The sequence below is a fragment of the Apodemus sylvaticus genome, chromosome 2 (genome assembly GCF_947179515.1).
Source record: "Apodemus sylvaticus chromosome 2, mApoSyl1.1, whole genome shotgun sequence".
Classification (NCBI taxonomy): Eukaryota; Metazoa; Chordata; class Mammalia; order Rodentia; family Muridae; genus Apodemus; species Apodemus sylvaticus.
In genome coordinates, this window is record NC_067473.1 from 84,013,309 (window position 1) to 84,038,901 (window position 25,593).

The window sequence follows — 25,593 nt, forward strand, 5'->3', positions numbered from 1 at the left end:
GGTGATCAACCACAACCTGATGAGTCAGTGGTTCCAAATGATGAGCAGCCGGTCCATGAAGAAGACGTTCTCTGTGATCCTTACTTAGGGAGGGCGCCCATGTCGGGTGCCAGTTGCCCCAGCCCTCGGGGGTTTTCAACCTAGGACCCTAGGACAGAAGGCAGAGAATGGAAAGGACGGGAGAAACGAAGAACGAGGACAAGACCAACTTTGTTCAAGGCCCCAAAAACTGTATTTTCTCAGGAAATTTATAGGGAGGGGAAGAAGTAAGGCAAGTGGGATTTTCCACGTAGCTCGGGCATTCTGCCAAGGTGAATCTCTGGCAGCTGTAAGATGTTTTCTTCTTCTGGCAGGGCACAGTGACCATCGACCACCTGATTTCTCCAAGTTCTGTAGCTGAGGAGAAGTCAAAACCTAAGCCTATCTTTAAAATGGCATCTAACCATAAAGTAAGGTCAGTTTGGCTCCTGGCAGACAGGCATGGGGTCTCAGCAGGAAGCTGAGAGAGATCACAGGTGATGCACAAGAATGAAGCAGAGAGAATGAGCTAGACGTGGCTGGCATGAGGCTTTCAATCCCAAAGCTCATCCTCAGGTGACATACTTCCTCTAGCAATGCCACACCTCCCAAATCTTCCCAAGCAGCACCACTAACTAGAGACCACCATGTGTTGAGATGAATGAGCCTATAGGGGACATTTCACATTTAAATCACCAGAGAGGGGGATCCCAGTGTTTCTTTGTAGAATGTCTGCTCTTCTGCCAGGATGGTTACCTTAGTATTAGGATTTTGCTTGGAAGATGCAGTCATTTTTTTATAGATATAGCTGAAGTTGTTTGTCAATAAAATTACCTCTTTGAAATAGGTTCCAAAACATATGAGATAGGAGGAAACAAAAGGAGTATCAATGAGACTAAGATTGGCCTCTAGTTGATCATATGCAAAAAGTAGTTCTGCACTTGGTTCTCTCTACTCTTGGGGCTTTTCACAATAAGGAGAAAATGAAAAGGACAACAGATACATCTTGAGAACTCACTTCCCTAGTTCTTCTTGGCATTCTCCTACACCTGTCAATATCTTCTCTTATGGGTCCCTTTCCAGTACTACCATTCTTTTGTTTTATATTTTGTCCTACTAAGTTTAACCAGGGCCAACTGCCTGACCATAGGTATGGAGCCATCCATTGGCGACTAGAATGTTCAAAAGTGGCTACACATCTGAAGGGAATGGTTCTCTTTCCCCCAGAACCCTTCAATAGACAGTGAAGATATATAACTCCCTATAATCAAATCAGTTGATTCTCAAATGGTGAGCTTGAGGGGCCTGATTCATTTATGTGAGCCATTTAAAAGGTAGGAAAGAGATTGTTTCAAAGTTTCTAAAAGATTCAACATGGACCAGCAAGATGGCTGTGTAGGCAAAGATGACTGCCACAGGCCTGATGACCTGAGTTCATTGCAGGGTAGCCACACAGTGGAAGGAGCAAATCCTACAAGTTGTTTTCTGATCTTTACAGATGCACTATAGCAAGCATCCATCCCCAAACACACATGTTATCTTATTCTTAAAAAAGAATCTGTTGTGAAGAGGTTTTTGGAGGTTGGGGTGGGTCTCACATAGAAAAAGGAGGATATGAGGTAGCCCTAGTTGTCAGTCAGTGAAATCATATGAGGCTCGGTCATAAAATCAGAGGGAATGCAATTTTACCAGTGCTTGGACTGTAAGAATCTCCAGCTAAAAGTGTGGTCGATTGCCATTTTGCTTTGGTCTTATGGTACCCTGAGCTCTAACCTATTGTGAAATCCTGATGGTAGGACTTGAGAGCTAGGTGTTGTTTTAAGGTGCTAATCTGTTATATGTAGAAAGAAAACAAATATACCTGTCTTCCATTTCCACAATCTAAGTGCTGGGTTCTAACTTCTTCTTGAGCTGCTTCAGCTTTCCAGAAACCCTCGGTGTGTCTCTTTCCATTTGGCTATCCCTGACTTCATTTCCCTAGGAAAACAAACCACATTCACTTATTCAATCCCCTTCTCTGCTCCTCTATTGCCTTACCTATCAGTAAAACTACATTGTCTCAGGTTTCGGCTACTGTGATTAAAACACAAAGAGCAAAAGGAAACTGTGTTTGTTTTCTGGTGGACATGCACCTCGTGGAGTTTATTCAACCCTCTTTACCTTCACATCTCTGTGAAAGACAAATCTGTGCTCTGTTTAGTTCTCACGCCATTATGCATATGTTGTCCAATATTAGGGCCCCTGGAAGGCTCTGTAGTCTTCCTGTGTGATTTATTAGTGGTAAGAGAAAAACTTTTTATTGGCCAATTTAGGTCTTTTGTTTGGGAACCTACAAATGATCCTACAGTACACAGATTAAATAATGGGCAGGAAATGAAGATGTATCTACGTGCATACAGAGGCATGCAAATGAAAGCCCTTTCTGAAAAGGTAGGAATTTGTATGCAGACTTAAGTGGAGAAAGGATGTGGACAAAGTGCTTCTATGGAGGAAAAAAAGAGCATTTAGAGAAACCGATGGTAGGCACCACAGACTATGACATTTGGTCATGCTGCCACTCATTCAAGTAGGTGTGGCCACTCATTCAAGTAGCCCCTTCCTGACGAGGATTTTCTCCTAAGAAATTAATGACAGCTTTATTCCCCAAAAGCTTTGCTTTCTGTCAGATAGGAGAAGCTTCCAAATTGCCTTTCTACCTGACTTTTATCATAAATATCTTCACTTAAAGTAATCTTCCTCCCAATTCATTGAGTTATTAGATGCTTCCTTTATTTGTATACCCTTCTAAATTTTTTAAAGATTTATGTATTTATTATATGTAAGTAGACTCTAGCTGTCTTCAGATACATGAGAGAAGGGCATCAGATCTCATTACAGGTGATTGTGAGCCATCATGTAGGTGCTGGGATTTGAACTCAGGACCTCTGGAAGAGTAGTCAGTGCTTTTAACCACTAAGCCATCTCTTCAGTCCAACCCTTCCAATTTTTTTAGGGCTTTGTCATAGGCAAAAAATTATGCCTTCCCAAGATGTCTCCTTAATCCCCAGAGGATCTGTATGTTAACCTACATAGTGAAGTGAGTTCAAGGCTATTTATCATTTTAAGTGGAAGAGAGCAACAGCTATAAGAGTGAGAGATGGGAAACAGGAACACACAGAGAGATGCTGTGTTACAGCTTTAAAGATGGAGGCATGAGCCAATGAGCAAGGAATACAAGCAACCTCTACGAGAATGAAATGGTTCTAGAAAGGAACACCTATATTGACAGCTTTATCCTAGTCTGGAAGATTGTTCTATATTGGGCTTATGATTTACAGATATGTAAGATGATAATTTTGTCTTACTTTAAGTCACTGGGTTTGTGGTCACAATAGAAGAAAGTAAATATAGGCTGGATTAAAGGGGGGCACAATCCCCAGCTATTTTCTTCAATTTACTATTTTATAATCCACTGGGAAACAAACTGTGTTTGTTCTCTCTTTCTACTGAATAATAATCAACACAGATTTCAGTGACCTCAAAGCTATATGGGTTCTCTCTACCAGCAAGGTAGCCACAAATTCTTCAGCAGATATAAGCTAGATTCTTCTAGTCAGTTTTAGTTCTGACCCCGGAGACAATGTCACTCCGTTTCTACAGGTTGAGGGCTCAGTCTTCCTGGTGTCTTCTATTTAAGATTCAGTTGAGAGTCTGTAGTGTTGAAGCTGTAGGCTAAGTGGCTAAAAGTTCCCATGACTCCATACCCAGGTTCCCTTCATTTGTTCCAGTGGCTAAACTGAGTTGAGGAAACGGATATTGTAAAGGTTACACGTACGCATCCAGATGAAGAGATACATATCAAGTGATATCTGCAGGGATCTCAAGCATGGGATTTCCATCCCATGGAACATGGAGCTGGGGTGCAGTACCCATTCAGCATACAGATGAGTTTTCTGTGTGTTCAGCTGTCCTGAAGCTCCCTGGACCATGCTCTTTGTCTTTCTGTGGAGACTTCAATTGACTAGGCACAGCTGAAGCATGAACAGCCCTGCGGAAATGTGACTGGGTAAATGGCATGACTCAGTGCTAGCTAAGATGAGGAGACCAAGCAAGGCCCACATGTCCAGCCCTTTCTGGGTGCCTTTGTAGCTTGGTATGGCATGGGATTATTTTTGAAATATATTTTATTACTGGGGTATAGATCAGTGGCAGAGTATGTTTGTCTAGCATGACCTGGGTTCTATCTCCAGCAATGCAAAACAAAATAAAACCACAAAGAGAAGGTACAGTTCTAATTCCTTGCTCCTTTCTAGAGCCTAAAATAGAGGCTGGTGAAGACATGTACCAAATATGTAATTTCTGAAGAAAATTGGATTTCTCTTCTGCATACTTGCTGACAAGACATCAGAAAAAATAAGATTAGAATTTCAAATAATTAATATTAGTATGTGTGTGTATGTGTATGAGAGAGAGAGAAAGAGAGAGAGAGAGAGAGAGAGAGAGAGAGAGAGAGAGAGAGAGAGAGAGAAGAGAGAATTTTCTAAGACCTGCTTCTGAGACCTAAAGCACACTAGCCTTACTGTGTTGTTTAAATGAGTCAGACACCATGAATGAAAAGCGAACCATAAGCCATTTTCAGCAGATGCTTCAACTTCAGGGAAAAGCATTAGTTACCATCTATTCATTTAATCTTTCTGTTTTCCCTAATTAGAACACTTTCCTTGAACCAGCAAGATGGTTCAGCAGCTCTTACTATCATGCTTAATAATCCAAATTTAATTCCCTGAATCTCCATGGTGAAAGGAAAGAAATGACCTCTGTAAGTTGTCCTCTGACCCTCTGTATGTACATCATGGCATATGCGTATGTACACACACATACACACACACATACACATACACACACATACACACACACACACACATGCACGCATAACTTTATTAAAAAAAAAAAAAAAGAACTCCACTGCTCTCTAGCTGAGAATGCAACTCTGCTGGGGAGTTCTGCTGCCAGTGCTACTTAAAACTGGGTGTGGTGCATACCTATAATCTCAACTCGTGGAAGGTAGAGGAAGAATGATCAGAATGTCAAAATAATTCTTTGGTTACATAGCAAGTTTGAGGCCTGCCTGGGTGGGGTGGAGGTGGGGAGGAAGGAAAGAAGAAGAAAGAAAGGGAGGAAGGAAGGAGGGAGGGAAGGAAGGAAGGAAGAAAGGACAACATACATCTGTCAAGGCACCTGGCTGGCTATAGTTACACTGTGGCGAGGGAACTGAGTTTTTCTCTTCATAGAGTTAAGTGGTATGTACTTTAAATTTTTTTTATTATACCATAAAACATGGGAGCAGGGTGTACTTGCCAGGAAGTCAGAGGACAATGTGTAGAAATCAGTTCTCTGCTTCCACAGTGGTCCTAAGATGAAATTCAAATCAGGCTTAGGGACTGCTTTTACTACTGGGCTATCTAACCACCACTCTTTTCTGTTTGTTTGTTTCCTTCCTGCCTGCTTGCTTGCTTGCCTTCCTTTCTTTCTTCTTTCCTCCTTTTTTTTTTTAGACAAGTACCAAAGAGGTTGTGATAGCTATAAATAGAACAAGGGGAGCAAAATTTTGCATATAGCTGGTCTTCCAGTATTTTATTTTAAGTTGGAGTGATACTGAATAGACACATATTTGTAGACAGCAGAAATGTCAAGGCAGAAGCTCTCAGTCCTAGGAGAAGCCCTACTGGAAAATCAGATCCTTGGAAGTCAGGCAGGACATGAGCACCAAGTAATGTAATGAATGGTTCTTTCCCCCAGCTCTTTGCAACTGATGTTTCCACATTCAGCATTAGTTCTAAGAGTGGGCCTTGTCACCATGAGACTTCCTAGGTAACAGAGAAGAGAGGTCATATGTTAGAGAGTGGATGTCTGTGACACCAGACACTGCCAGTCTCTTTAACATGGCTTTGTACACAGAGAACAAGAAGCCAAGGCCATCTGTAGGCAGGTGGGGCATGTAAATATTCATGTCATCTTTCTTTGCTACAAATACCACAACCCAAGGCCCATGGCCCTTAAAGTTCTTTTGGATGTAGACATCAGGCATCTCCACTCCCTTTGGATCATCAACATGTGAATGCTATCATGATGTTATCCTCTGATACAAGGGGTGTGGTTGATGATCTGTATTCTTACTGTATTCTTCAGAGAGTGGCATCCTCTGAAATACTTAATGGTGTGTAGCCCCTTTTCAAAATGCTTGGCCAGTGTTTGATGTCATCCTTGTGGTTTAGATGACAAGTGTGTTCCTTGCTTTGACCAGGATGAGAACACCTGCAATGTTTGAATAAGAATCTCCTAGATTATGATCTGAAGACCAGCATACAGACAAAAGATGATGAGTACGATATACCTGAGGATGAAATCAAACGTGGAATAGCTATGCTTCTAAGATGCACTGATATACTCCAGAGCCTCTAGTCACTGTGATTATTTCCATACTCGCTGGTCAGGTCAGTAGCTTGGTCAGCATCAGATAATATTCTTTTGGTATAAATAGCAGGAGTTTCCCTTGTCTAGCCTTCGGCCCTTTGTTTTCTGAGTTAGGCTCTCTTTCTGAGTTCTAACTCAGAAAACTGAAAACTAACTTTATCCTTAACCCACTCTTAAAATTTTTGACTTACTTTTTACTCTATGTGTTCAAATGTTTTGCCTGCAAGTACATATGTGTGCCAGGTACATGCCTGGTACCCTAAGAGTTCAGAAGAAGGTGGCATGTCCCCTGGAGTTATGGATGGCTGTTAGCCACCATGTTGATACAAGGAACCAAACCTAGATCTTCAGTAAGAGCATCAAGTGCTCTTAATCACTAAGTCCTCCCTTTCCCACTCTGTCTCTTATCCCCTGGACCCAGAGGACATCGTCAGTCTGCTCTGTTAATAGAGAGAGTCATTAAGGTCAGAGCCAGGGCCCTGGCATCCCTTACAAGCCAGGACTGGCCGATAAATAGTGAAAGAAGCAAGAGTGGGAAGCAGAAAAAAGGGAAATGTATTCACTATGTACACAAAGGAAAGATGAAGAAAAAAAGCAGGTGGAGTGACACATCCCCCTTGCCAGCAGTTCCATCTTTGGGGTCCTGACATGAGGTTTAGGTGTAAATGGAAAGGAAAAGGGTAAGCAAAACTAAGAAGTCCTGGTCAAATTTCGTCCTTCAATGACTGGCCCATTGTTTTCTGGGATGCAGACACTTGCAAGGTCTGACCAGGGAGAATGTGTGCAGTCTCTGCCCTCCTCTGGCCAGTACCAGGCTTCAGCCTTTGCTTACTCCCAAAATGAGATTTCTGGGGAAATTCCAATTTTGGGGAACCATTGTTTCAACAGTCTGACAAACAAAGGGATGGCCACTAGTGTCTCTTTAGAGTGTCTTCATTCCTGCCAGGATGGTTACATGCTTGCCCTGATATCTGGAAAACACCCACTCTCTCTGATTTCTTCTGTTCCCCCATGCAGGGATAGTCAGGTATCCAATGACCTGGCCATTTTCTTTACTTCTACATCCAAAAAGCATAGCACCTCCCCCTTTCTCCTGATGGTGTAGAGCTCTCCAGCTTGTTTGGCCAGTTTATTCCTCTAACTCCAATGACGTCATCCTAGAGCTCCCTCCTGAGTCCACTCTTTTATTAACAAGACCAAGACATGAAAAAGAGACCTTTCTAGGTTCCCAAAACATAATCCACACATCAAATGAGATACAAGAAGAAAGCAGGAGTGGTCCCTGGTTCTGGAAAGACTCAGTGAAACAGTATTTGGCAAAACCAGAACGGGGAACTGGGAAGGGGTGGGAGGGAGGGAGGACAGGGGAAGAGAAGGGGGCTTACAGGACTTTCGGGGGGAGTGGGCGGGGCTAGAAAAGGGGAAATCATTTGAAATGTAAATAAATTATATCGAATAATAAAAAAAAAAAAAAAAGAAAAAGAGACCTTTACCCCAGTGACTAAAAAAATGCAGTGTGTGTACCCAGCTGTTGATTTCCAAAGGACAGAAACTCACGAACTCAGCACTTGATCAGTAATGAAGTGTGTACAATTTTTTTCTTATAATATGACCCTGTAGTAGTTAATTATGCGTTTATTATTCTCAAATAAAAATTTAAAATCTTTCTGAGGATAATGGAAGGGGGAGGCAGAGAGATGACTCAGTATTTAAGAGTGCATACTGTTCTTGGAGAAGACTAGCCGGTTCCATGCACCCATGGGAAACACAACACTAGCTCCAGGAGGTCGGCTTCTGGAACTTCCCAGGCACTGGAACAGACATACACACTCCCACCCCCAACACACAGACATACACACACCCCCACCCCCAACACACAGACATACACACACCCCCACCCCAACACACAGACATACACACCCTACCCTCAACACGCAAACAGACATACACACACCCTCACTCCAACACTCAAAAACATAATTAAAAATTGAACTAAAACACATTTCTAAGATATCTAACATTAGTTTGGGATGCTTGGTTTAAGCACAAGACTACACAGTGATTTAAGAACTAGAAAACCAAAAATAAATAAATAAGAAAATTTTACCTGCGTCTTTTGGGGCTAAGATTAGAGATGCAGTGTGGAGAATTCCTGCTTTGCTTTTGACCCAAAATGAAACTGTTGTTAGGTAGCTAGTCCTTCATTGCCAGGCTTGGGGGTGGGGGCACTGAAGTCATGGTTAATTTAGAATCCACTTCCCATTTCCTTGGTAAAACTAGAAAAGTAGACATCAACTTTGTTACTCCTGGGAATTTAAAATAGCATATGAAATGGTGGAGGCTTTAGGGTGTTGAGGTCAAGCTACATCTTCTTGGTCAAAGAATGACGTAGCTCTGGCTTGGGCGCAGATGTGACATTCTGTTCTACTTCGAAGATTAGATCATTACTTACTATTATCTCTTCCCATAACAGCTAATCCAGGTGGGCTGCCAAGGCGATGCAGCAGTTGATCCCTTAAAGAAACAGTGTTCTTGTCTCAAACTTGGGGCTGAAATCAACTAAGTAGAAATAAAAAGAACTATTCAAAAAAGTTAACCAAACCAGGAGCTGGTTCTTTGAGAAAATCAACAAGATAGATAAACCCTTAGCAGACTAACCAGAGGGCACAGGGACAATATGCAAATTAACAAAATCAGAAATGAAAAGGGAAATATAACAACAGAATCTGAGGAAATTCAAAAAATCATCAGATCCTACTAAATTCTATATTCAACAAAATTGGAAAATATGGATGAAATAAAATAAGGACAATTTCCTAGACAGGTACCAAATACCAAAGTTAAATCAGGATCAGATAGACTATCTAAACAGTCCCATAACCCCTAAAGAAGTAGAAGTAGTCATTAAAATCTTCCAACCAAAAAAGAGCCCAGGACCAGATGGGTTTAGTTCAGAATTCTATCAGACCTTCAAAGAAGACTTAATACCAATACTCTTCAAACTGTTCCATAAAATAGAAACAGAAGGAACACTACCCAATTTATTCTATGAAGCCACAGTTACACTGGGTATTCTTCCTTGGAGATGAAACAGTTTCTATTTAATCAGGAACTTTTCACAATTTCCTTTCATAAAGGAATCAAAGAGTTAACTCAGGTCAGCAGCTGGGTTGCATTCCTCAGACCACAGCAGGGAGGGAGAGACTGACCTAGGGGTGAAGACACATTCCAAAGGACTGACAATACTGACCATTGGCCATTTACCTCATCCACTAGTGGACCAATCTGTTCAAAGATACCGTTCTGCCAATCACATTGTGCCTAATGGAGTCTGCCCTGGGGTCTGTATAAAAAGTCCACAGCTTGGAGGGTGGGGTCACTCTTCATATGCAGTGACCCTAGCATGTTAGTATTTTTTTTAATTTTTTTTATTCGATATAATTTATTTACATTTCAAATGATTTCCCCTTTTCTAGCCCCCCCTCCCCGAAAGTCCCGTAAGCCCCCTTCTCTTCCCCTGTCCTCCCTCCCACCCCTTCCCAGTTCCCCGTTCTGGTTTTGCCGAATACTGTTTCACTGAGTCTTTCCAGAACCAGGGACCCACTCCTCCTTTCTTCTTGTATCTCATTTGATGTGTGGATTATGTTTTGGGTATTCCAGTTTTCTAGGTTAATAACCACTTATTAGTGAGTGCATACCATGATTCACCTTTTGAGTCTGGGTTACCTCACTTAGTATGATGTTCTCTAGCTCCATCCATTTGCCTAAGAATTTCATGAATTCATTGTTTCTAATGGCTGAATAGTACTCCATTGTGTAGATATACCACATTTTTTGCATCCACTCTTCTGTTGAGGGATACCTGGGTTCTTTCCAGCATCTGGCAATTATAAATAGGGCTGCTATGAACATAGTAGAGCATGTATCCTTATTATATGGTGGGGAATCCTCTGGGTATATGCCCAGGAGTGGTATAGCAGGATCTTCTGGAAGTGAGGTGCCCAGTTTTCAGAGGAACCGCCAGACTGCTTTCCAGAGTGGTTGTACCAATTTGCAACCCCACCAGCAGTGGAGGAGTGTTCCTCTTTCTCCACACCCTCTCCAACACCTGCTGTCTCCTGAATTTTTAATCTTAGCCATTCTGACTGGTGTAAGATGAAATCTTAGGGTTGTTTTGATTTGCATTTCCCTAATGACTAATGAATTTGAGCATTTTTTAAGATGCTTCTCCACCATCCAAAGTTCTTCAGGTGAGAATTCTTTGTTTAACTCTGTACCCCATTTTTTAATAGGGTTGTTTGGTTTTCTGGAGTCTAACTTCTTGAGTTCTTTATAAAGATAAAAATAAAAAAAATCCTCATGTGTTTTGCATCTATTTTCCATCTCTGCGTGGTCCACTCGGGTGGTCCGGTAGGTAAGACTGGTCAAGTCTTTCAGACTTCATAGATTTTTTATTTTATACTTCTAACATTTTTAATGTTCCAAACAGATTTTAAAAACTGATTGAGTACCAGGCAGTAGTGGTGCACACCTTTGATCCCAATACAAGGCAGAGGCAGGCAGATTTCGGAGTCTGAGGACAGCCTGGTTTACAGAATGAGTTCTAGACAGCCAGGGCTATACAGAAAAACCCTGTCTCAAAAATACCAAGACAAACAAACAAACACACAAACAAAAAACCAACAAAAAAACTCAACTGGTTGAGTGCATATTACTTTTAGCTTCAGAAGATAGCATGTATATTTAAGAGGCATTTAACTATTATAAATTATTTTGATGACTTAAATAAGTCAATACTGAATTGTGTATTTTAAAATAAATGATTAGTTTAATAAGAATAAAAATAAATAAAAATTAAAAGCTAAAAATAAAAAAACTAAAAAAAAGAAAAGAAACAGTGTATGTGTCTGTTCCAGAAGTGCCCTCCCACTCAGTAGGCTTCCTTACAGAGCCCCTCCCTTGGAAACACTGTTGACCTTTCCCCTTTTCTTCATTTTTCTTTTTCTTTTTTTCAGATACTGGCAAAGTCCAAGCGTGTTTTTTCAGACCCCTGGGTCACTCCAAGCCCTACCCACCTCTAATGCAAAAGAGGGAGAGCTTTTCCTCTTCCTCTTCTTCCTGTTCCTCATCTCCCTCCTATAAACCTTGTATCAATAGACACTAAGGTTCAGCTTGCCTACCCCATTGTTTTGAGGGTGTTTTTTTTTTTTAATTTTTTTTATTCCGAGGGTGTTTTTGTTTGTTTATTTTGTTTTGTTTTGTATTTAAACCACAGAAACTAAGAACCCCAAAAAGGGATCACATCTTTCTTGGTAACATTGTTAGTAGCTATCCTAGATAGGTTGAGTCATGGCTAGTGAAGTTCAGGGGGAAATTTAAAGACTGTTGCGGCCATTTGCTACTTTGAATTAAGAATCTGTGGTGCTGGTCATCTGGGTGGGGTTGGAGAAATAACTGTGATTAACAAGATACCAGAAACACTCATCGAAACCTTTGCTTCACCAAGACAATTGATGTCAGTTAGTTGGGTGTGAGAAATTAGCTGAAATTTTGCCCAGCACCATTGAGGTGAGAGACCCACTGGGAAGTGTTTCAGCACACTGGAATACAGACGCTATGCTCCAGATGCTATGCTCCAGAGATAGTCGGAGTTTTCCTCAGTATCAGATCAGGTAGCAGATCCTGGTACTCACCAGGTGGTACTGGTTTTGAAGGCACAGAAGGCTCATGTAAGGAAGCTGCCTGCGGCTTGGCACTTGGTGGCCGGGCTGGAGTCCTAGAAGAAAGCCCAGGAGAAGTCAGGGGTGAAAGTATAGTCCAGTTGTAGCAGAAGACCCCAATGTTTTGGAGACACCAGTGCCATGGGATGACTGCCAAGGACAGCAGCAGACCTAGAGTGGACAGCCTACAAGACAAACTGTGTGTAGGATGGCAAGCCCTTTGGACTAGCCCAGAAGACCTTCCGTGACATGCATCTCACACGAGTCTCAGAAGCCTGGCACAGAGCCTTACATCACTGGACTTTGGTTTTCCTCTGATCTGATTGTGACTGTGCCTGATATTTTCTTCTTGGAATAAGAAAGGATTGAACAGCTGGTGCGTGCTTTTAATCCCAGCACTTGGGAGGCAGAGGCAGGAGGATTTCTGAAGAGGCCAGCCTGGTCTACACAGTGAGTTCCAGGACAGCCGGGGCTACACAGAGAAACCCTGTCTTGAAAAAACAAAACAAACAAAAAACCCCCCCAAAACCCCCAACCAACCAACCAAGCCAAAAAACAAAACAAAAAAACCAAATGTTTAAAGGAGCACACAAATTTGAAGAGACTTTAGATTAAAAAAAAAATGAGAATGAAAGAACTTTTAAATTGTTTGAATTTGTAAAGACTACTTGACTTTTATGTTTTATGTTGTATTTATTAAGATCTTGGGAATGTTAAAAAATTGAAAAGTTATTGTTAAATAGTGTTGTATTGGTGTGTCAGGCTCACAAGGGGCCAAATGTCTAAGCTATCTTGTTATCAACTTGCCACAAGCTAGAATCCTCCAGAAGAGGGACTCTCAATTGGAAAAAAAAGTGTCCTTAGTATCTGACTGTAGGCAAGCCTGTAAGGTATTTTCTTAATTAGCAGTTGATATGGGCCCAGCCCATTACAGGCAGGAGACACTCCTGGGCTGGTGGTCCTGGGTTCTATAAAACAAACTTTGCAAGCTGTGATCCAGATAGTAAGCCCCACTCCTCCATGGCCTCTGCATCAGATCCTACCTCCAGATTCTAGCCCTGTTTGAGTTCTTGCCCTGACTGCTTTCAATGATTGACCATGGTGTGTAAGTGTAAGCAGAACAAGCCCTTTTCTCCTCAGGTTGCTTTTGGTCATGGTGTTTCATCAAAGGAATAGAAACCCTAAGACTGCAGCCATAGCTGGTGTCTTCCAGTTTATACGTTTGTTTGTTTGTTTTATGGCGTTCTGTCCATCCACCTAAGAGAAGTCCCCAGTTTCTAGCATAGGATCCTTCCATTTTTGCAAGTTGTCTGGTAAAATTCCCAGACAAGAAGGGAATGGGATAATTTCAGGAGCAGCGCCCCTTCTTTCATCAGGAGACCATCTATCCCATCTCTAAATCCTGGGAGAGTCCAAAGTCCAGCCTGCCACAGTTATAATAGTAATTTGCCTAAATTGTATCTTCAGTATCTTGAGGTTCCTCCAAGTTCACAAGGGTGAAGGTACTCCGAGTATATCTTTCTTCGAGGCCTCTGATTCCAGGGCAGCGCCTCGCCTCCACCATGACCCTGGCTGTCCGCCCTCGGCGCCTCTGGAGTGCAGGAAGCCCCCCGCCCACATGTGTCCAGCTGCTCCTGGGACCGGCTTCTCCTGTGAGCGAGCTGCGGGGCGGCGCGAGCTGACGTCACCGCGGCGGGGCCTCGGGCGCCGGTGCGGGGCGGGCAGAAGCTCCGGGCGGGCGAGCGAGTGCAGGTCTGCGTGCGAGTCTGGGCAGCGCGGCTGCTGCTCCGCCCGGGACAGCGAGGTGAGCGGAGTGCGGGGAAGCCCCGGGAGTGTGCCAGACGCCGCGTGGGCGAGCGGGCCGCCCTGTGGGTCGCGGCGTGGGGGCGAGGGGCCCGCGTGGTGTGGGTTGTGAAAGTAAGGAGGCAACAAGGACTGACAGTTCAGTCATTTCTCTTTCTCCTGAAACTTGTGCGGTGCGGTGATAGCGGGGAGGATAAAGTCCAACCCTTTCTTGCTCCAAGTGTTTGGAAAGGATAAGAGATCTTGGATGGATAGATTAAACTGGCTGAACGAGACTCAGCACCACCGAGGAGGAGAAGTTTACAAGGGGACTGAACAGCCTGTTCTTAACACCCCACCCCACCCCCGGGCCTAAAGTTTGACAATTTTAGGTGCATTGTTACTTACTGGACTCCCTTTGGAACCTTTCTGTGGAGAGTTGACTCTTACTTTTATTATGTTTTGCCTTTGACCTTACATTTTGTTCTTTGACAATTGCATGCCCGAATGAAATGCATTTTGATTACTCTTGTCATATTCTACTTTCATTTATTTATCTGTCTATTCGTTCATTCTTTATTAATTTTCCACTGAAGGGGTCTTTTTATGACTCCCAGGCTGGCTAAGAACTCGAGTTCAAACAATTCTCTTGTGTCAGCCGTTTCAGCACGGGGACTACTCCAGGGCACTGACACACCAAGCTATTGAGTTTTAATAATTAACTTTAAAAATTGACCTTCTTATTACAATAGTTACTAAAATAATACTGAAAAGGTTTCTGTGGATAGTTGAGTCTTAACTTTTATCGTTACTTTTTGCCTTTGCCTTACAGTCATTTCCCTTTCGCTGGGAAGTCCCTGAGAGATTTTGAGTTCAAAATTCATTTACTTATAAAGACACATGAAGTGTTTAGAGAATCATTCAAAGGTGGCCATATACCAGTTAATTAAACTAGATGTGAGTGGAGATGGGTTGACCAAGATTGTCTCTCCTACTCCAGTGATGATGAACCTCACACTTATGTGCAGTTTCTCAGGAAGGGTGAATGCAGTCTTGGTGAGATCAGAGAACCTATGGAACCTGAGTTGATGTCTGAATTTGTATTGAGCCTGGGGGAAATGGCTAGAAATTAAGGCCAGGGAGCATCCGGTAACTAACTTGTCCAAAATCCGTCAATCTATCCTGCAGGGTAAAGGGTAGGTTTCTAGAAAGTATTAAGTTTTGTGACTTCCCTCTGACGGCATTCCAGGTGATCATACTTCAGAGAATGAGGAAGACTCCCAGAGGCCCTATGACCCCAACTGTCCTTACTCAGGAGTTAGGCCTGGTACCTGACCCATCATGATTATACTGGAGCAAAGAAGGTGTAGGAAGTAAGGGACAACTTATTTTAAAAGAAGAGAACCTTTCACTTTTCATGAATCACTCCATTAGTTTAACGTAAACTCTTCCTATCCCTGGAATAATTACAAGGAGTGGACTTTAGTGTGCAAGTGTGTTTTATAGCCACTCTCAGGCTCACACGTAAGCTGCCTCAAGGTAGGAAGTTTAATCACATGCTCGTAGGGAACAAAATCTAGAGTCTAGAAGGAAAGGACTATGAACTTGTATCAGTGTTCACCGAGTCTCTCTGTCTCTTCTTTTTATCTTCCTCTTTCTCCTCCCATTCTTATCCTTCATCCTCTCTCTTCTCTCCCTCAGCCTAACCTGTGAATGCTGGGGGGAGGGCAGAGGACAAGCTCTGGTGTCCTTTCTCAGCCCATCCTTGTTTGTCCAGAGAATCTCACACTATTGTTTAGAGCTCACCTAGTAGGCTTTATGGCTTATCAGCTAGTCCCAGGGACCCACCTCTCTTCCCATTGCTGTCTCACTAGCATTCAGATAACAACTCAGGCCTTAAAGTTTGCAAGGACTCTACTGACTGAGCTATCTCCTTGGTCCGTGAATGTATATTTTCTATATATCCTGCAAGTCCTGAGAGTAACTCACTATAAAGGCATGCAGAAAGGAGATAAGAACATGCGCTAATAGAAAAATGCAGATTGAACTTGGGTCTATAAACTGTACTGTTCCTTTCCTACCATTTAATAAGTCTCTTCACATCTGTGTCACAATTTCTTGAGACCAGGGAACAAGGGATTTGTTAACTTGATCCATATTTTACTGAAGGAACCCTGAATGGTTTCCTGTATGGTTCATTTGAAGTTCCAGGAGAGTAGTACATTAGGCTGTGAACATTTAGTATTGTTATTGGAAATGCTAAGTGGTTTAATTGTTCAAGCTTTTATGCTATGTAAGTATTAAACAGGTGGGAGTCATGGCCTGAGAAACATTTGAAGTGCTAGGGACCCGATTCTAGGAGGTCAGTAGCTCATATCCTCTCTTACCAAGTTAAGTTCATAGTTGTGAGGTGCAAAGAAGACAACATATTGTTTGGAACCTATAAAATATTGTATTTTTCTACAAATAACAGTGTATAAAATACTATATTAAATATAATTTAAAAGTGCAGTCGATATTGATAGATTTTTATAATGAAAATCTGCTGTATGTCTTACTAACGTGTGCAGCATATCTAAGTTCACACTGTGCACATTTCAAGTCACATAGAGCTGGTGGGTCCTGCTTTAGGAAATACAGCTCTAGGGACAGTTAATTAGTACATGGATAGAAGTTAATTTAGACTGACTTTTTTATTGTAAACATTATTGTAGTTATAACCTCTTATCTTTTAATAACTATAATTTTGTTATTAAAATTATTACTAGTGAACACAGAAAGAATACAATTGCAGGAAGAGTAGACGTTGAGGAGATAAGATTTCTCCATTATTTCCATGTATACCTATAGTGGTAGGGAAATCGAAGAGACCCTGGTCTTACCTTTGCACCCTGTGATCTAACTTAGATTTGTAATCTCTCTAACTCTTTGCTCCTGTCCAGTAACATGGATATGTTACTGTGGCACAATACAAAATATATTTCATCTGTTCCTCACCCCAGTCAGAGACCTCCCCCAAGTCCTTAGCATCTTCTGAGATTTTGTGTCTTTTGTTATTCTTAATAGGGTTAGTTTTCTGAGATTCATCACAGAATTATACCTTTGGCCCCAACCAGAATGCCTAGTTTGTTCACAGCCCAGTTTATGTGAGTGAGGTGACCTAGGGTGGGGCTCCTAGGTAGCCTTAGGATGGGCATGGTCTCAGAAAGACCTAGAGATGAGAGATTTAAGGCTTAGCTCCACCTGTGGCCCTCTGAAACAGGAGGAAGAAGACTGGTGGTTCAGCTCTATAAAACTTGTTAATCAGTAATACCTGAACAGATAGATTCACTTGTCTGATAAATGCATTAGCATTCAGAGAAGTGGCCATCTGTCAGCTCTGCAAAATAGAAGCTAAAACCCTTTTTCCTGAGGACCCTACTTGACATCTCTGTGAGTAGGTATTTTTCTTGTCTTTCATCTGTGCCATTATAACTGTCTTTTTGTTTTGTTTTGTGCTTTTTATATAGGGTCTAATTGTAGCTGTTGTTGGCCTGGAACTTGCTATGTAGACCAGGGATGGCCTTGAACTTGCAGTCCTCCCCCTTCCTCTGCCTCCCTACTGCTGGGATTATAGTTACACGCTGCTGTGCTTGGCTGTCAATGTCCTTTAGTTCTGGTAATCATAAGTAGAGAGTGAACCTATCTGTATTTATTCAACATAAGAGAGGCTGTGGGAAACATGAATTATAACCGGTCATTTAGAAGTACAGGTGACAGCTTACTACTTGGATTGATGTGTGAAATAGGGGCTGTCTAATCGAACTGAGTCCTTAGAGATGGCCAACAAGATAGAGTTAGAATACAACTAAATTATTGGATACCAAAGCTGGTGGTCACTGGAAAGTTACTTGGTGTATGTGACTGTCTCCAGTCCTGTTTCAGGGGTGTTCATTTTGTGAGAGTGCAGTAGAAGAGAAACACTGTGTTTTATATACCTAAATATAGCTCCTATGATAAATACTTAAAGTAAAATGCATACTTGAAACATTATAGAGCAGCAGGCTACTTTTAGTTAAAATCTAGTAGTATAACTTGTCATGGCTAAATCTAGTAGTGCCATTCTAATTCACCCCCAGCCTTCAAATCTAAGCCACAAATAGAATTTATTTGGCAGTGCGGCCTTGATTTACCCAGTGAGTAAGTAGCCACCTTAGGCAGTGGATCCATTCCACTGAGATTCTTTCTTTGCTATTCATTTCCGTAAATATACATTACATCTTGAATTCCAGGTATAGATAAAGATCTCTGCTCAGTCTTTCTTCAGAGTTCCACTTGTGGAAGTTGAGTAAGATCCCCAAAGGTCATAAATACTTACCACTTTACTAAGAGTTCATTGAAGTGGCTTGAGTTTTCAACAAAAAGCAATTGCCACTGCTTCCTTCATTCCTTCACTTTAAATGGGAAAAGACGCAGCAGATGCTCTACCTCATAAGTCCAGGGAATGCCCTGAAGCTTGGGTTATAGGAGGGGCTCATAACTGACTTCATCTCAGCTTCTGCTAATCAGAAATGTATGCATTTCAAGAAACATTTTATATTACTGTTTTATAAAATAGTGCATTGCAACAATGTAGCCTTGACTGAGTTAAATACAGATTTGAATTTAAAATATTTTCATGAGCAACGATCATACTTTCAATATAAACATTGACAAATGTTTATTTTCTTACTTGTCTTAATGTTGAAGTATTACTAAAGAGTTTCAGGTAAACAACATGGCAGTCTCGTCCAGAGCAGTCGGCGGTACCTGCCGGAACTAACAGCTAACAGAGCTCCTCCTCATCTAAGGTTAGCGCGGTACTGGAGAACCAGCCGCTGCTAATGTTCTTTCTTTTGTCTTTCCATTGTTTTTATCTAGAGATTCATCTAAATTTGCCACATTATAGTTTACTGCTATATATTTAGTCCAATATATATAAAAAGAAGTCTTGTCTTATTTATGGTCTTGACATTCAAGAAGACATCAGTTCATTAATGTGTACAGTCCATCTCCTTTGTGTTTGATACTTTTTCATGACTAGATTGATAACTCTGCTTTAGGGGAACAATATAAGGAAGATGAAATACCTATCTAAATGCATCCTGTCAGTATACCAGGGTATGAGAGGCTGATAACATGTTCTTATGGATCATAATCACCTTGAGGAAGGATTTCACCTTTCCTTTTGCCGATACGGTGTGTCTTAGGAGACACACTTGAACTCTGTGTATCCTGTTTCTCCTCAAACTTCTCCTTGGCAAATTTTTACCTGATTTGGGTAACATGTTGCACTTTATAATTGTTTTAGTGACATATTTGAAAGGAGTCTCACTCCTGTATTTCTAATCCCTTTTTTTCCTCTAAGGTGCAGTTAGCTGTACCTTTCTTTCACTTATTTAGCTATTTGTGTCGGTATTGACTCATGCAATTTTATTTCGTTATTTAGTTCTTAATCCAATGTTAACCTTTATTTCATTATTTACTTCTTAATCCAGTGTTATCCATATTTGGTTTGCTGCTCAGATTTTCCCAGATTTTGACACAGAGTTGGATGCTATGCTATTTTTATGTATTTACCACTACCATCATTTGTTGAAGCATTTCCTTCTTCTAGGATTGCAAACATTTATAGGCTCATTGTCATGAATCAAACCTGATGCTCTGGTTATGTTTATTTAGAATGATATGGAAAATTAAGTTTGTTTTGGGGACCAGGTATCCTCTGGTTCTCTCTTGGATGTTAATAGCATCTGGGGCCTGTACATCTGTGCATGTCAGTAGGCACTCTCTCCCACTACGTGTGATCTTCACCCTGACTACTACAGCATTCAGCTTCTTATGTTAGATAAGGCCTGACTCTTGTCCTCAGTTTGGATTTCCTCTTTATATGAGACTGATAAATTTGACAAGATATAGGAGCTGAAGTTTTTAAATCAAATACTGACCTACTGAGTATTATAAAATAAATATTCCACATATTATTAGCTTCTGTTTATTAGGCTCTGGTAAGGAACCAGAAATATTTTTATCATCTTAGTGGCTTCATTAAGATTATACTGATGTGATTGGCTCTATAGCTCAGTGGTTAGAGCACTGGTCTAGAAAACCAGGGGGTCTCAAGTTCAAATCTCACAGGTTACTTTTGGGGCTGAAGGGATGGCTCAGCTCTCTAAGAGCACTGACTGCTCTTCTGAAGATCCTGAGTTCAAAGCCCAGCACCACATGGTGGCTCACAACCATCCGTAACAAGACCTGACACCCTCTTCTGGTGTGTCTGAAGACAGCTACTGTGTACTTACATATAATAATAAATCAATAAATCTTTTTTTAAAAAAAGATGTATACTAATTAATAATAATGTATATGAAAGGAAGTTGTGTAGATTTTCACAAGTGTACTTATGTCAGTCGTGAAGCCTTTCCTCTTTAGAATTATTTTTTGGGCAAGTCTTTAAACTTGCCTCCTTCTCAAAATAAAAGTCCGTAGCAATATTTCTATTTCCTGTGCTTTTTTTTCAAAGATAAGAACATAATGTAATATGCCCAGAATTTGAGACACTCTCCCTCTATGTTTTTTAACCTTTGACTTGGTTAAATTTATAATGGTGAAATGTTAAGTTAAATTTCAAATAAATATTTCTGTTGTTCCTGATAACAGTGGCACAGATTACAATGATCCATTGTAGGGGGCACAGCTTACAGAAAACACTAGAAACCAGAATTTGTAAACAGGCAGGCTCTTTTCTTCTAAGGGAGGAAATGGCACCTGCTTACCCCAAAGGCTGGAGTGGATATTGTCTAACTGCCTGGTGATCTTTTGCTGTTCTGTGGAACCCAGCCTCCATCCAAATTCCCCAAGATCCTGAGCAATCCTCTCAGTCTATAGAACCCATCTTTATGAATCCCTCCTCCCTAGAGCCTTTCCTTGAACACTGTTAATCAGTTAATAGAACTCATTCTTATGGTAAAGATCACAGGTGCTTTGCTAAAGAGACACACTTTGCAAGGGAATTTTGGTGTAGTCATGCCTAAAGCTCTGTTATGATGATTGTTATATTGAAACTTTCCTCTAAAGTTTTACTGCTTAAATCTATAATAAAATAAACTGATTGGTAAGACTTAAGAAGTTTTGACCCGGGCCGGTGAGATGGCTCTGTGGTTAAGAACATTGACTGCTCTTCTAAAGGTCCCAAGTTTAAAACCCAGCAACCACGTGGTGGCTCAGAACCATTCGTAATGAGATCTGACACCTTCAGGTGTGTCTGAAGACAGCTGCAGTGTGCTTACATATAACAATAAATAAATCTTAGAAGGAGGAGGAGGAGGGGGGAGAAGAGGAGGAGGAGGAAGAGGAGAAGGAGGAAGAGGAGGAAGAGGAGGAGGAGAAAAGAAGAAGAAAGAGAAGTTTTAACCCAGAACCTGCTAAATTCATGCTGACCTGAGTTTTATTAACCCCACCCTGGTCATTTCCCTGCCAGTTGGGAGTCTTGTCAGGACCCCGCTCCCCCAGAGTGCATTATTGGATTTGAGATGATGTGTCCGTGGAATAGAGGTTTCTTCTATTATAATTGTGGGTTCTAATATGATGTACCACTCTAAGTCTCACAGTAATTTTGAGAAACAGTGCTGCTATTGATTTCTGATTTTCTGTTTAAGCTTATTGACATCTGATTGTGATTATGTTTATTTAATTATAAAATGGAACTGAACATGAATATTGACCTTAATGTAGTGTTCATGTATTATACACATGTTAGACTTGTTAGAAAGGACTAGGATATAGACCCTGTGCTGTCCAGTTTCCTGTAAAATTCTAATTGAGAAATCCAACCTCATATTTTCCTGGTATTCTCATTTTTGCTTTGGCTTTTAGGACCTAAAATTCTGTGATCTCTTCCCATTCACTGATGTTCAACTTCCCACGATGCCAGTCAGGGTTAGGTTAGAGTTCTTAGATTGTAGTGTTTGGGACTTGTCCTACCTTTCAAAATTTTGAAGCAAAGTTTCTTCATTTGTGTTTATTCCCTTTCTAAATTTTATTTGTAGTTTAGTAATAACCGCTATAATATTTCTGGTCAAGTTTTAAAATCTCATCCTTACCATGATGGCTAGTGATTTTAATACCTGTGGCACATTGTCTTTTATTTATAGGGATCATTGAGAATAGGGTATGAGGAGATCTGAAGGATCCAGAAATAATAGACAACATTAGACCCCTTCTTTTATAGCTGTAATCTGCTGGCAGACTCAGTTTTCATGAATTATGACTTATAGTTTTAATTAATTTTTGTCGTTTTGAGACAGTGTCTCCTGTAACACATGCTGGCTATGAACCAAGTAGTAGAGAATGGTCTTGAACTACTGATCCTCTTCCTTCTACCTCCCAAATGCCACAGCACTGGACCTTATAGGTATGCCATAGCCTGTTTTTCTTGCTTTTATGAAATAAGGTCCCATGTAGCCCATGGTAACTTCAGATTCTCCATGTAGCCGATGGCTGGCCTTGAACTCCTATGGGCCAATATGTCTATCTTACAAATACAACTTGTAGAATTGGTTATTATTGAAACTTGAGTACATTTATTATTTTTTTGTGTGTTTGTATATATGTGTGCGTGCATGCATGTCTCTGGGGAATGAACTCAAGGCATGTGGCTTGGTGGTAAGGGTATTTAGCTGCTGAGGCTAATTTCTAGGAGGCTTGCAATGTGATCTAAATAAAATGCTAGTGGGAGAAGGACTGTTCATGCTTTGTGACCTGGCCTAGGTTGTTAATGCTGTAACTCAAATCTTTGTATTTATAATTAGTGACCTTGCACATCTGTAAGGAGTGTTTTTTTAGGGGTTATCTTGAAAGGTTATAGTTATTTAACTTGATCTTTTCCCTCCCTCATACTCATATTTGAAATACTAAACAAAATAGTATGAAGCTTACTAATTTCTCTTTAGAGATCAGGTCTAATTCTTTGCGACTCATCTCATTTGTTTTGTGTGAGGAAAAAGATCAACTTAGCACATAGAAGACAGTTGTGAAAACAGAAGTATTTCCTTTAGGCTGTGCTCATGTTACAGAGTTGTTATTTTCAGCTAGAAGTATGTAGCAGTTACCTGGTGATGTTTACTTTAAATTTTATTTATGCACTTGATGATGTTGAAAAAATATACTACTGTTTATTTTAAAACTTTTTAAACAGTCTGTGTGTGTACAGGTGTGAGTGTGTGCTTGTGTTACAATGAGCATGGAGAGGTCAAAGAGAACTTGGAGTTGGTTCTTCCCCTCAAACATGTGGGTTCTAAGAATTAAACTTAGTTTACCAGGCAGCAGGTATCCACTGAGCTGTTTCACCAGCCATGGTTTGTACTATTTAGAAACTCAGGAATGAATTTGTATAAGATATAGAAAAATCTTAGGGCTTCATAAAGTTGTTTATAAATAATTAATAATAATAAATATATACTAAAACTAGAAGTAATGTAGACTTGTATCATCTTGCTCAGTATCATGTAGAAATTGAATTAAAATTAAGGAAGTCTGAATTTCGCAGTCACATTGTCTGTTTCACATGCTACATATGCTCAGGTGAATGTGTCTGGTGGATCGTGCTTGATGCTCCCTTATAGCCTATCTCCTGATGGTTTCCAAAGGAAACAGAGTAGCACAGGCAATTGTTTTTATTGAAAATAGATAATTAAAAATACAACATATTCTGAGTATAGTTTCCCCTCACACAACTCCTACCTACCCACTTACTGAAATCTCTCTCATTAGCATGCAAACAAGAATCTAAGGAATAATAAATAGTAATAAAAATTAGAAAATATGAAAGCAAATCAGAATAGGACAAAACAAACAGAAGAACCAGAGCCGAAGCCAAAGGTCAGTAAATACATATAGAAACACATTTGCATACAGAAAAATCCCTTAAAAACGTAAAGCCAGAAGCCATAATGTATATACAAAGTATCTGTGAGGTTTTAAAAAAAAGTCCTGGCAACCCATTCTGAGGCAGGGAACCTCTAAAAATGCCACTGAATTAATTTTGTTTGGGGGCATCTACTACTGAGCATGGGGCCTGGCTTAAAAGTGGTTTATATCCCCAGTGAGACTCTGTTGGAGAAAACTAATTTTTCATTTGTGACTACCTATTAATAGGAGACAGCTGCTGGGTTAGGGATTGGAGAATCCCAGGTCACAGGTAATTTTTAAACTGATGCTGTTGTGTTTAGCTGCAATACTAAAAACAAGTTGAAGAGTTCTATTTGTGGATTTTTTTTACACATCAGGAACCAGGTTTTTGTTAAGTCACTTTTTAATATAATTTGTTGGCTCACTGCTGCTAATTTTGAACTTTAGCCAATGTGTACCTGTAGCTGGTGCTTCCTGATCTGAATCTCAGTCCCTGAATCTCAGTGCCTATGGTGTAGTAGAGGAAAAACCCTTTTCCCTTCTCAGGTTGAATATTTGGATATGTGAACTGAATTGAGAAGAACCAGACCAATAAGGGAAATTTTAACTGCACATTGAGAGAAAACTGTAAGTCAAGGGGAAAGATGGAATTGGGGCCTATTTATTTACTTATTATTTGAGACAGGGTCTTACCATGCCTAACCTGGCCTTGAATTCCTGAGATTCCCCCTGCCTAAGCCTGCTGGGTACAAGGATTGCAGTGCTATGGTCCACTTTCTCATTCACCATTTTCATCTTGAAATGGGCAGGTGGGGAGGGGCAGTTGTGAGGAAACAAACCACTTTAATGTAACTAGGTCTTGGGCCTTCTTCATGACTTGGTACATAAAGCCACTTGCCCCATGCTTGACAACCTGAGTTCAATCCTCAGGCCCTACGTGGTGGAGGGAGCCACTGACCCTTACACGTTGTTCTCTGGCCTCCACATGAGTGGGTGTGCATGTGCATGGACATGGTACCGCACACAAATGGAATGGTGTATCTTTTTAGCACAGCAGGTGGATAATGTGGTATTTCTGTGACAGTGTTTATATTGGGCTGACCCCCACTGCGTTTAGTTTCTAGAATGGATTTGTGAAAAGACTTCTTTTTGTATTCCATTCTTTCAAGCAGATAAGGAGTTGGGAGAATTTGAATGTCTCAAGCTCAAAATTACGGTCCTCCTTACTCTGGCTTCAGGACTTAATGCCCTTTAAATGTGTCCAGGCCTCTCCTGTGAACTCTAGTCCATTTGACATTATTTTATCTCTTCTGAGTGTCTGCCAACACATTTCATTGACTGAGAATAGTAGACAGTATAAGTTGGTCAGAATATCTAACTGGAAGAAGCGAGCTGCCAAAATAGATTAGTAAGTTGGTAGAATGCTTGAGTGGGGTAGTGGGGAAGACAAGATTACTTAGGAGAGAGATGATTTAGGATGGGAAGCCAAAGACAGACATTTCTTCTATGGACTCTGCAATTGTTCTAGCTACCAAGGTAGAGAACGTTAACCCAAGATTAAAAAACCCCAAATTAATTGATAATAATTATAATTTTGATATTTAATTAGTAATTCAATTAAAACAGCTCTTATTTGTATGATCTATTCATTAAATCTGTTTAGAGGCTGCCAGAAAGAACCAGACCAAAATAT

General features: G+C 40.8%; 1 protein-coding gene and 1 long non-coding RNA gene across 3 annotated transcripts in view; one reads left to right on the forward strand and one right to left on the reverse strand.

Annotated features, from left to right (window-relative positions):
- The window catches only part of LOC127678681 (broad substrate specificity ATP-binding cassette transporter ABCG2), a 112,868-nt gene that overhangs the window by 41,600 nt on the left and 45,675 nt on the right, over positions 1 to 25,593 (forward strand). The window contains exon 1 of one of the 2 annotated variants that reach the window (XM_052173823.1): positions 13,908 to 13,995. The exons of the other annotated variant lie outside the window; for it this stretch is intronic. The gene's annotated coding sequence lies outside the window, so the exon portion shown is untranslated. Of the gene's footprint in view, positions 1 to 13,907; positions 13,996 to 25,593 lie in introns of those variants that run through there. 2 annotated transcript variants of the gene reach the window in all.
- LOC127678685 (uncharacterized) lies at positions 8,592 to 12,479 on the reverse strand. The gene is made up of 3 exons (XR_007976618.1): positions 12,165 to 12,479; positions 8,924 to 9,030; positions 8,592 to 8,747 (listed from the first exon to the last, which is right to left on the reverse strand). It is a non-coding gene; the product is annotated as an uncharacterized LOC127678685 (long non-coding RNA).